This window comes from Cupressus sempervirens, chromosome 10 (assembly GCF_028749045.1).
Source record: "Cupressus sempervirens isolate cs-2001-9-10 chromosome 10, ASM2874904v1, whole genome shotgun sequence".
Taxonomy (NCBI): Eukaryota; Viridiplantae; Streptophyta; class Pinopsida; order Cupressales; family Cupressaceae; genus Cupressus; species Cupressus sempervirens.
In genome coordinates this window covers 770,286,484-770,295,920 of record NC_143127.1, presented here as the reverse complement: position 1 = coordinate 770,295,920, position 9,437 = coordinate 770,286,484, and the positions used below count along the sequence as shown (strand labels likewise).

Genomic DNA, 9,437 nt, shown 5'->3' with positions numbered 1-9,437 from the left:
TGATTCAAGGAGAGGTCATTACGAAATTCATCTCCAGCCCATCGAAGCCAGGGCTTAATAGCCTCCTAGGCTTTCTAGATTCTCTTGATGATGAAGGAGCCTTGAATGACCATGGGCTCACACATAATGAGAAGGGTTTGGAAACCAATCCCCTTCCAAGTAGGCCTGTTGACACGAAAGCCGAAAGAAATGTAGTGTTGAACCATAATCTTCCAAGCTTCATCTCCTAAGAGAGCCTTAATAATACATTATGCACAAAGAGCAAGGCCTTGTCTCCAAGTGGAAAGAAAGCCAAGACCACTAAACTCTTTTGGCAGACAACAAAAATCCCAAGCCACTCTGTGAAAGCCATGGTGATCAGAACTAGAGGCCCAAAGAAAATCCTTGAGCAATCTTTCTAGCTTCATGTAAGAAGCTTTGGATGGAGCCCAGCATGAGGAGTAATACACATGAGTGGCTGCAAGACTCTTAGAGCAGGTCTAAAATTTTCCCAGGGAGAGCGGCTTTTTGATCCAGTAGTCGTGATTTTTGCTAATGTTAGCCAGCACAACATTCCAAAGTTCCATAGGCGATTCCTGGAATGCAAAAGGAATGCCAAGAAAGCAAAATATTTCTCCATGAGCAACCCATTTTCACTCAAATTGGCTAAGCCAAGGTGGAGCTGGTAGAAAGGACTGGCAGAAGCAGAGTGTTTTATGCCATTGAATGGTAGAACTAGAAGCTTGACAAAAGGTGTCCAGGCAACTTAAAAGCATTATTGATGTTTTCTTCATCCTCTAAAAGAGTGATAATGCATTAGTAAATATCCAAAACCTTCTGTAGCAAGGACATAAAGTGCAGGAGCTAGTGGACAACCTTGTTTGATGGAATGAAAAAGTCCAAAAGCCTTTGATTGTGAATTGTTGATGGTAATGCAAGCATTAGCATCCCCAAAGAGCATCTCCATAGACTAGAGGAATTTGGGGCCAAAACCTAGAGCCTGTAGCATAGCCAAGATAAAGGGCCATTCAATGCAATCATAGGCTTTAGCAAAATCTATCTTTAAAAAGATGGCCTTTTGATTGGACTTGCAAGCCCATTCCATTCCCTCCCAGATAGTAATGATGTTGTCAAGAATATATTTGGACTTGATAAATCTAATTTTCTCTGGTTGCATAATTAAGGGCAACATGTGCTTGAATTTGAAAGAGAGTGCCTTGGCAATGATCTTGTATGACACATTCAGAAGGGTAATGGGTCTCCAATTACATAAATCCTCTGGATCACTAGCTTTAGGTATGAATTTGATATTTCCTTTTTTTATAATCACTCCTAAGCTTTTAGAGTGATAGGCTTCAAGATAAACTTTGTGTAGATCAAGACCTATATGCTCCCAAAGGTGTTTGTAGAATTCACAAGGGAACCCATCACACCTAGGGGACTTGTCATCCACCATGGAGTAGACCACCTCTTTAAGGTCTCAGAGGGAAAGAAGTTGCTCACAAAAAGTGTGTTGCTTAGCTGCTAGACAGTTTGGAGTAATAGAAATACACTTTCTGAGAGCTTCCTCCTGAGAAACCAAATTTCCCTGTGAAGCAAACACATTCTCATAGTGATGAACAAATGCTTGCAAGATGGCAGGGAGACTAGATAGAACAACATTTCCTTTGATTTTTTTAATCCCAACATTGGTATGATGAGCACAAAGAGCCTAAAAAAGCTCCTTCGAGGCTTTTTTGCCAACCTCCAACTAGTGGAGACTGGCTTTGATTTGGGCTCCTCGTGCCACATCAAAAGGATTGAGGGTGAGGACCTCAGAGGCTTTTTTGAGGGCAAGTGTGTTGGCTTCATATGATTGTTTATAGAACATAGCCAATTGTTTCCCATAAATGCACAAGAATCGAGTAGTTATGGTAATGGCATCATTCCACCATTGAATCCAACCCCTTTGAGAATGCGAATGTGGCTCCAAGTTCCAAACATGTAGGATGCGTGAAATGGTGTAAGCATGCATTAATACAGATGTGTTGAGGAAGAACTGAGACTTGGCCACCTTTGGGGTAGCTATTTTCCAGGAAATGACAAAATAAATAGGGTAGTGGTTAGATAACGTCACATCTGGTAGGAGAATGATAGGAAAATCTTGATCCTCAGAAAAAGAGAAAAAGGATTGTGCAATGATCATAGCATGATCAAGGCATTTTAATATGCAATCAGAGCCAGCTCAAAAGTTGGACCAAGTGTGTCAAACCTCACTATCCTGGCAATAGTTAGTATTGGGATCAAAAAGCCCAAATTTATTGCGCATGTAATACCAAGCTTGTCTTTCCCCAGCTATTCAGCAAAAAGGTAGAATGTCATCTTTGTCAGAGGCCACTTCAACCATATTAAGGTCCCCACACATAACCCAAGTAGCTGGAGGCAATTTGTCAGCTAGTTAGGCCCACATTTAGGATCTTTCCACAACATCATTGGAAGCATAAACATTAATGACTCCAAAAGAATGATTGTTAATGGAAAGAAAAAGCCAAATAATTCTATGTGTGGGGTCAAAATCATGTGAAATAACAACAGAATGAAGGTGAGGTGATAGGAGAATAACTACACCACCTTAGCCAAATTCATGCTAGGAAGAAAACATCACGCTATTTTGCCAAATTACACGGCATGCCAAAGCAAGCATGAAACCAAAAATTTTAACTTCTTGCAGATAGAGAAAATCTAAATTACCAAGTCTATGATGGACATCTCAAACATAGTACTTTCTAGTGAGGTCTGTGAGACCTTGAACATTCCATGATAGGAAGTTCATGAGAACTCTTCCATATCATATTTGTCCTGAAGAGAGGAGTAGCTATTCTGCAAGAAGGTAGAAACATGGTTGAAGTTAGATGGAAAACCCTTTGGACTTATAGCCTGATGTTTCACCTGTTGTATCTCTGCATGTCTAGGAGGACTGCAAGAATGCCACATCATTGGTGGTGCTATGGAAGAGGAAGCAAGAGGAGTTTGCACCCCAGCCAAGGTAGAAACCCTAGCAACTACCTTAATCCCCTATGAGCCAGCAGGGTTTGTTACCTGTAAAACTCTAGAAGCAGTTCCTTTGTCCACCGCTTGTGTCCCTACGCTGCCTAGAATTGATGCTCCTATAGGGATAGGAGGAACCACAGTGATTGTAGCATAGGACTCCTTGGGAGGTAAGGGATTCGAGGGAGCCTTGCCCTTACACCCAACAGTAACCCATTCTTCTTTTTTCCTTTCGACCTATTTGACAGGCACCTCTTTAGGTGTGGGCTTGACCCTAGGCGTAGCCAAAGGGCAGTCTTTGATCTTGTGTTTCGCAGACTAGCACCTATAACAGGTGTTGGGGAGGTTCAAGTAAAGAACCTTCTAAGAGAAGTTTTTAGTCCCAGTCTGAATTTCCACAGATCCATTTTTGAAAAACAAGCAAGGAAGAATGCAGAAACCATGGTCCATTGTTGAAGACCATGTCTGCCTATGAGGGGTTAGCAAAGTGAAATAAAAAAAACCTTTGGTAAGGTTTTGCATAGCATCAAGACAGCTCTTGTTAACCCTTTCTCAGAGCATAGTTTCAGGGGGAGTCCTACCCACAAAATAACCTATTAAGGTGTGTTGTTCTAACCAATCACATGCAGCATCAAATTCTTGCAAATGAAGGATAATGTCAGAATTACCTCATGAAAAACTTTCGGGACAAACTTGTGCAGGCACCATGGCAAACTGAAGCACTAGCATGAACATCAGAAACAACTAGTTCATCGTTGGCCAGAGCCATTATATGCTAGCCTAAAAAACTCTTCCAATAAATGTAGTGTGACAAATGGAGCTAATAGAGGGAAAGTTTAAACAAAAAGCTTTTGAGTCACCCAAATGCTATGAAAAATCAAGTCCAAAAATTTAATGACGATAACTTTACAAATACTGAAGAATCAGCTTTATTCTCATTGTAACGTCAAACATCCATTTTGAATTAATTGTTTTAACTATCTAACACACATCAAAAATTTGATGGTATGATATGACTCGTGAGAAATATTTTCCTGGTGGACAAAGAGAGTAACCATTTAGTCATTACTATGACAGAGATAGTCGTGAAGTATTTAACACGGTCTTTACACTGTCAAGTCATGGTTTTGTTTTATGGATGATATTCTCCACCTGTTATTGAATCAAACAAAATAGATGGGAAATAAAATAAAAATGATAAGCTCTATTTTCCAATCAAACGAAAAAAGACTTTGACTATCTTACTTTATATGGTTTTTCATGGGTTAGCCTAGGCAAACTTTCCATGTGACCAAACAATTATTTTAGATTATTTTAGAAATTTGAATAATAGATTGATACCAAACTAGTGAGTATAGTTAGATAGATTGTCAGATATTTAGTCACCACACGGCACTGAAAAAACTCTTAGTTAATGTGGTTGCTGCACAGTTTCAGTTCAACTTGTTAATTGGACATCCAGTAGAGGGAAAAAGCTATATAAGGATGCTAATCTCACCAACAAATAACATAAGTCAACGAGGAAGATGAAGATGGTTTGTCTCCTGCTCCTCCTTTTATTGGTATTCCCTGTCTTACATGCATCGCCTTCAAATGATTCTGACGAAGCAGCTCTCCTCTCATTCAAGAGTTCCCTCTCTCTTGACTTGTACAATTCATTGTCCAATTGGTCTCCAAATCACTCCTTCCGCAACTGGACAGGAGTTGCTTGTTCTTCTCGTCATCAACAAGTTGTTTCCTTGAATGTCATAGGTATGTCTTTAGAGGGTCCCATCTTTCCTTTCCTTGGCAATCTCTCTTTTCTTAGGATACTTTACCTCTGGAACAATAGTTTTGAGGGTCATATTCCTCCTCAACTAGGGAAGCTTTTTCATCTTACAAAGCTCAACTTGTCTAAAAATAAACAAAAAGGTTCCATTCCATCCACTTTAGGAGATTTTCATTCTTTGCAATTTCTCAGCCTATCTCTTAACAATTTGACTGGCATCATTCCCTCTGAGCTTGGCCTTCTTTCACATTTAGAGAAACTCTGGGTAGGTGTGAACCCACTAATAACCACAATTCCATCTTTTATAGAAAACTTTTCCTCTTTAATTGACTTGGATATGGCACAAGCTCAAATTTATGGTAATATTCCGATTGAATTGGGTATGCTCACTCAATTAAGAAGCCTCACTCTTGACACCAATAACCTGACAGGAGGGATTCCCACATCTCTTTCTAATTGTACTCTTCTCCAAGTAATAGGACTGTATGATAATCCATTTAGTGGCCACATTCCTTGGCAACTTGGTCAGTTAGTAGAGTTGCAATTGTTGTATTTGTGGGGAAATAACCTTACTAGAAAAATAACAAGCTCGCTCTCTAATTGCACACAACTTCAAGAGATTGAATTAGCTAGCAACGAACTAAGTGGCATGGTGCCCTTGGAGTTTGGAAAATTACTTTGGCTTGAGTGGCTTGATTTAGCAAGAAATCATCTTGTGAGTGATATTAGTGGCCTGTCTATTCTTAAAGTACTGACCAATCGTTCCAACTTAGAAAACTTAGATTTTTCTGCTAACAATCTCAATGGAATTTTACCCGCTTCTATTAGCCAGCTATCAAGAAAAATCTCATACTTGGCATTGGACTCGAATAAAATTGAGGGATTCATACCAAGTTCTATTAGCAACCTAACAATGTTGGCAGTGCTAAACTTAAGCAGCAATTACTTTAGTGGGAATATTCCATCAACACTTAGTCAACTGTCAAATCTAGAAGCACTGTGCCTTGATAGGAACAATTTATATGGGAAAATTCCAAAGAGTTTGGGACATGCAAAAAGACTTAGTTTGTTATCAACGAGTGGAAACATGATTTCAGGGAACATTCCAGAAAGTCTTGGTGATCTTCCATAGTTAAGGGATCTTGTTCTTCATCACAATCAGCTATCAGGAAAAGTACCTGTTGGTCTAGCGAGATGCATCACATTAGAAAAGTTGGACTTGGATCACAATAATCTGGAAGGAAATATACCTTCCGAATGGACAAGTTTACAAAATTTCCAATTTTACTTCAACATTTCAAACAATTTCTTACAAGGTTCTCTTCAAGCAGCAAGCAAAATGGTAATGGTCCAAGCTATAGATGTATCTCACAACAACTTCACAGGTGAAATTCTAGTTCAATTACCAAATTGTATAGAATTGCAATATTTGAATCTATCGTGGAACTCATTTGATGGTGTAATTCCTGCATCACTCAAAAATCTAAAAAAATCTTCAGGACATTGATCTCTCTAACAATAATTTGTCAGGTACAATCCCAATAATAGATTTACAAGAAATGAGAATGCTCCAGCATGTCAATCTCTCTTCAAATAAATTAATTGGAGAGGTTCCAAAGGGAGGAGTTTTTAGAATGGTTGATGAATCAGCATTTTTAGGAAATGTTGGTCTTTGTGGTAAGTGGATTAAATTGCAGTCACGTTCTAATTCCAAGCACAAACAAAGCTTAGTATCCCAAAAAGTAATATTACCTATTGTGATTGGCACTGCAATCTTCATTATGTCTTCTATATTAGTAATTTCTTATATGAGACCTGCTAAGAAAAGGACACCTGAGCTCACTACTGGGCCTAGAATAATTTCCTTTGATGAGCTTGTGGATGCAACTAGTGACTTTAGTCAAAGTAATCTTTTAGGGGTCGGGAGTTTTGGATCTGTCTATAAAGGGACTCTCAATGATGGCACAAATATTGCTGTTAAAATTCTCAGTTTACAAGATGAAAATGTTCTTCAAAGTTTTGATAGTGAATGCAATGTATTAAAAAGAGTGAGGCATCATAATGTCATGAAAATTATTTCAACATGTTCTACTAATGATTTCAAAGCTTTGATTCTTCCATTCATGTCAAATGGAAGTTTAGAGAGATTGTTATATTCCTTAGGAGAAGATGAATTTCAATTACATTTGAATAATCGATTAAGAATAGCAATGAAGATAGCACAATGAATGGAATATCTCCATCATCGTTGTTTTGTGAGGGTCATTCATTGTGATCTAAAACCCAGTAATGTGCTATTAGGAGATGATATTACACCATGTATAACAGACTTTGGCATTACAAAAATCCTATTTGAGAATTCAATAGACTCATTTACTCTTACAAATGCACTCAAGGGATTTGTTGGCTACATTGCACCTAGTATATATTTTACTAGTTATTATTATTATTTATTTATTAAATATCTAAATTAAAAGTAATACTTATTGTGTTGCATTGTAGAGTATGGAATGGGTGGAAATGTTTCAACAAAAGGAGATGTATATAGCTATAGAATTCTACTTCTAGAGTTGTTGAAAAGGAGACCTACAGATGACATCTTTGTAGAAGGTATCACTCTTTCAAAATGAGTGGGTATGAATTTTCCAATAGAATAACAGAATTGGTGGACAGTAGTCTGCTTATAAATGTTAAAGAAAGTGACATATCAATGGTAATGGCACACATTACCCAAATTATGTAAGTGGGACTGATTTGCACAAGGGAGCTACCACGACAATGCCCAAATATGATGGAGGTGGTTAAGAAAATAGAAAAAATAACAAATTCATTTCTTGGAAATCCTAGGGATTTTCACTTTCCTATAGATATATCTCCTTTCCTAGATAGTACACGTGGTCCACAACACACTTTAGAAGATTCATCATCTACATCTTAGCTCTATTTTTACTACATTGATTACATAATTGTAAATTATTTTAAACTGTTTTATTACTATTGTGGGTTTGACTTATTCTAAGATTTTGTAAGGAGGCAATGTTTAATGTTAGAAATAGTTAGAAATATATAAAGCTCTCAATCATTTTATTGATTGGACACACACACACACACACAATTAAATAGAAAGAAAGTTAAAACAAAAATAATATGAGATTTTATTGTGATATTGCTATCAGAATTTAACTATGTGATTTTGAGTCAAACTGATTGACCCATGTTTGACTCAAAATCACATAGTTAAATCTTGATAGCAATATCACAATTTGACTTACTGTGGAAATTATCTCCTACTTATCATGAGATTTTATTTTTAACGCTAATTATCTTCTTTCTCTACAAAGGTCTAAATTTTACTGATGCAAAATTTAGTTAAATTAAAAAAAAGCCTTAATTTATTTCTTTGAAGGAGGGTTACGTTATTTTATTTAATAGAACATTTATTTCTAAAAGTGATCAAATGATCTATAGAAACTCACATGTCTTATTATGAAATATTGTAAAATAATAAATATATTTCAAAAATAATATTTATCATTAAAACAAATGAAGAATTTAAGATTTCATCATCAATGAGGTTATTGCAAATGATTGTTTGTTTTCATAAACATTTTATGGAAAATTTATTGAAAATATATCTAAATGTTATAAGTTGTGCAATACATAAATATGAAACATAACCAAGTTTTTACTTATTATTTTACAAAAAAATATGTATATAGTTGAATAGAACTATTAATTAAAAAATAAATAATACACTTTAACATAGTTGTTGCAAATACTCATAGAATAGAAATAGACTCACCATAATTAATGTGAAAATTAAACTAATTTATACCATCATTATTTCAAAAGAAAGAAATTTGTACACTCAAATGCTATTAAAGTTGATATTCCATGTAAGCTAAGATTAGGTTGGTGAAGCTAAAATGTTCATTTTTAAATGAGTGTCATTTCAATAGGAATGATAAAAACATAAACCTCAAAGTTGTTAATGAGATAGGTAAAATATTATGTTTGCATATCCGCAAGAAAAAAATTTGAGCTATTAATAGAAATTAATGAATACAATTAAATGTTCGTAAAATGTTCAAGGCCTCTATAAAACAATTAAAAATTAAATAGTATAACACTTTGATTGGTAAGGAGTGACATTGAAACAATGAAAAAATATATATATATATATAATTGGAATGACTCTTGAACTTTTGTTGGAATATTCATAGCAATGTACATTAATTGTAAAAAGTATCCTAGCATATTCATTTACAATATTAAGATAATATGATTTATAGAATAGAATGATGACCATCTCATGTAAAAGATATATAAACAACTAAAATTCAAGTGTGTATATAGAAAACAATATGGTTTTTTGATTTGTCATGATAGATAGTTAAATCAAATATAGTCGTGTAATGATGATAGTGATTCACAATGTTTCCAATGCATGCATGACATTCCCTACACTTCTAATTTTGTGAGGCCCTTACCTTGTCTATATAAAAAATGGAAATAGAATATATGTATTATTTGAGTGTGTAAATAATAAGAGAGTGAAGGGAAATGGGAGCACCCCAAAAAGTCATCTGAGATCAGTACGCACATCTTGTATCCAATAGTTCCTTGAACAACTTCTAATAAGCAAATACTAATGCATACTACT

The 9,437-nt window shown here is 35.7% G+C and overlaps 1 pseudogene; it reads left to right on the top strand.

Annotated features, from left to right (window-relative positions):
* Nucleotides 1–4,535: 4,535 nt before the first annotated feature.
* Nucleotides 4,536–7,712, top strand: LOC149536141 (uncharacterized; annotated as a pseudogene).
* The last annotated feature ends 1,725 nt before the right edge of the window (nucleotides 7,713–9,437 follow it).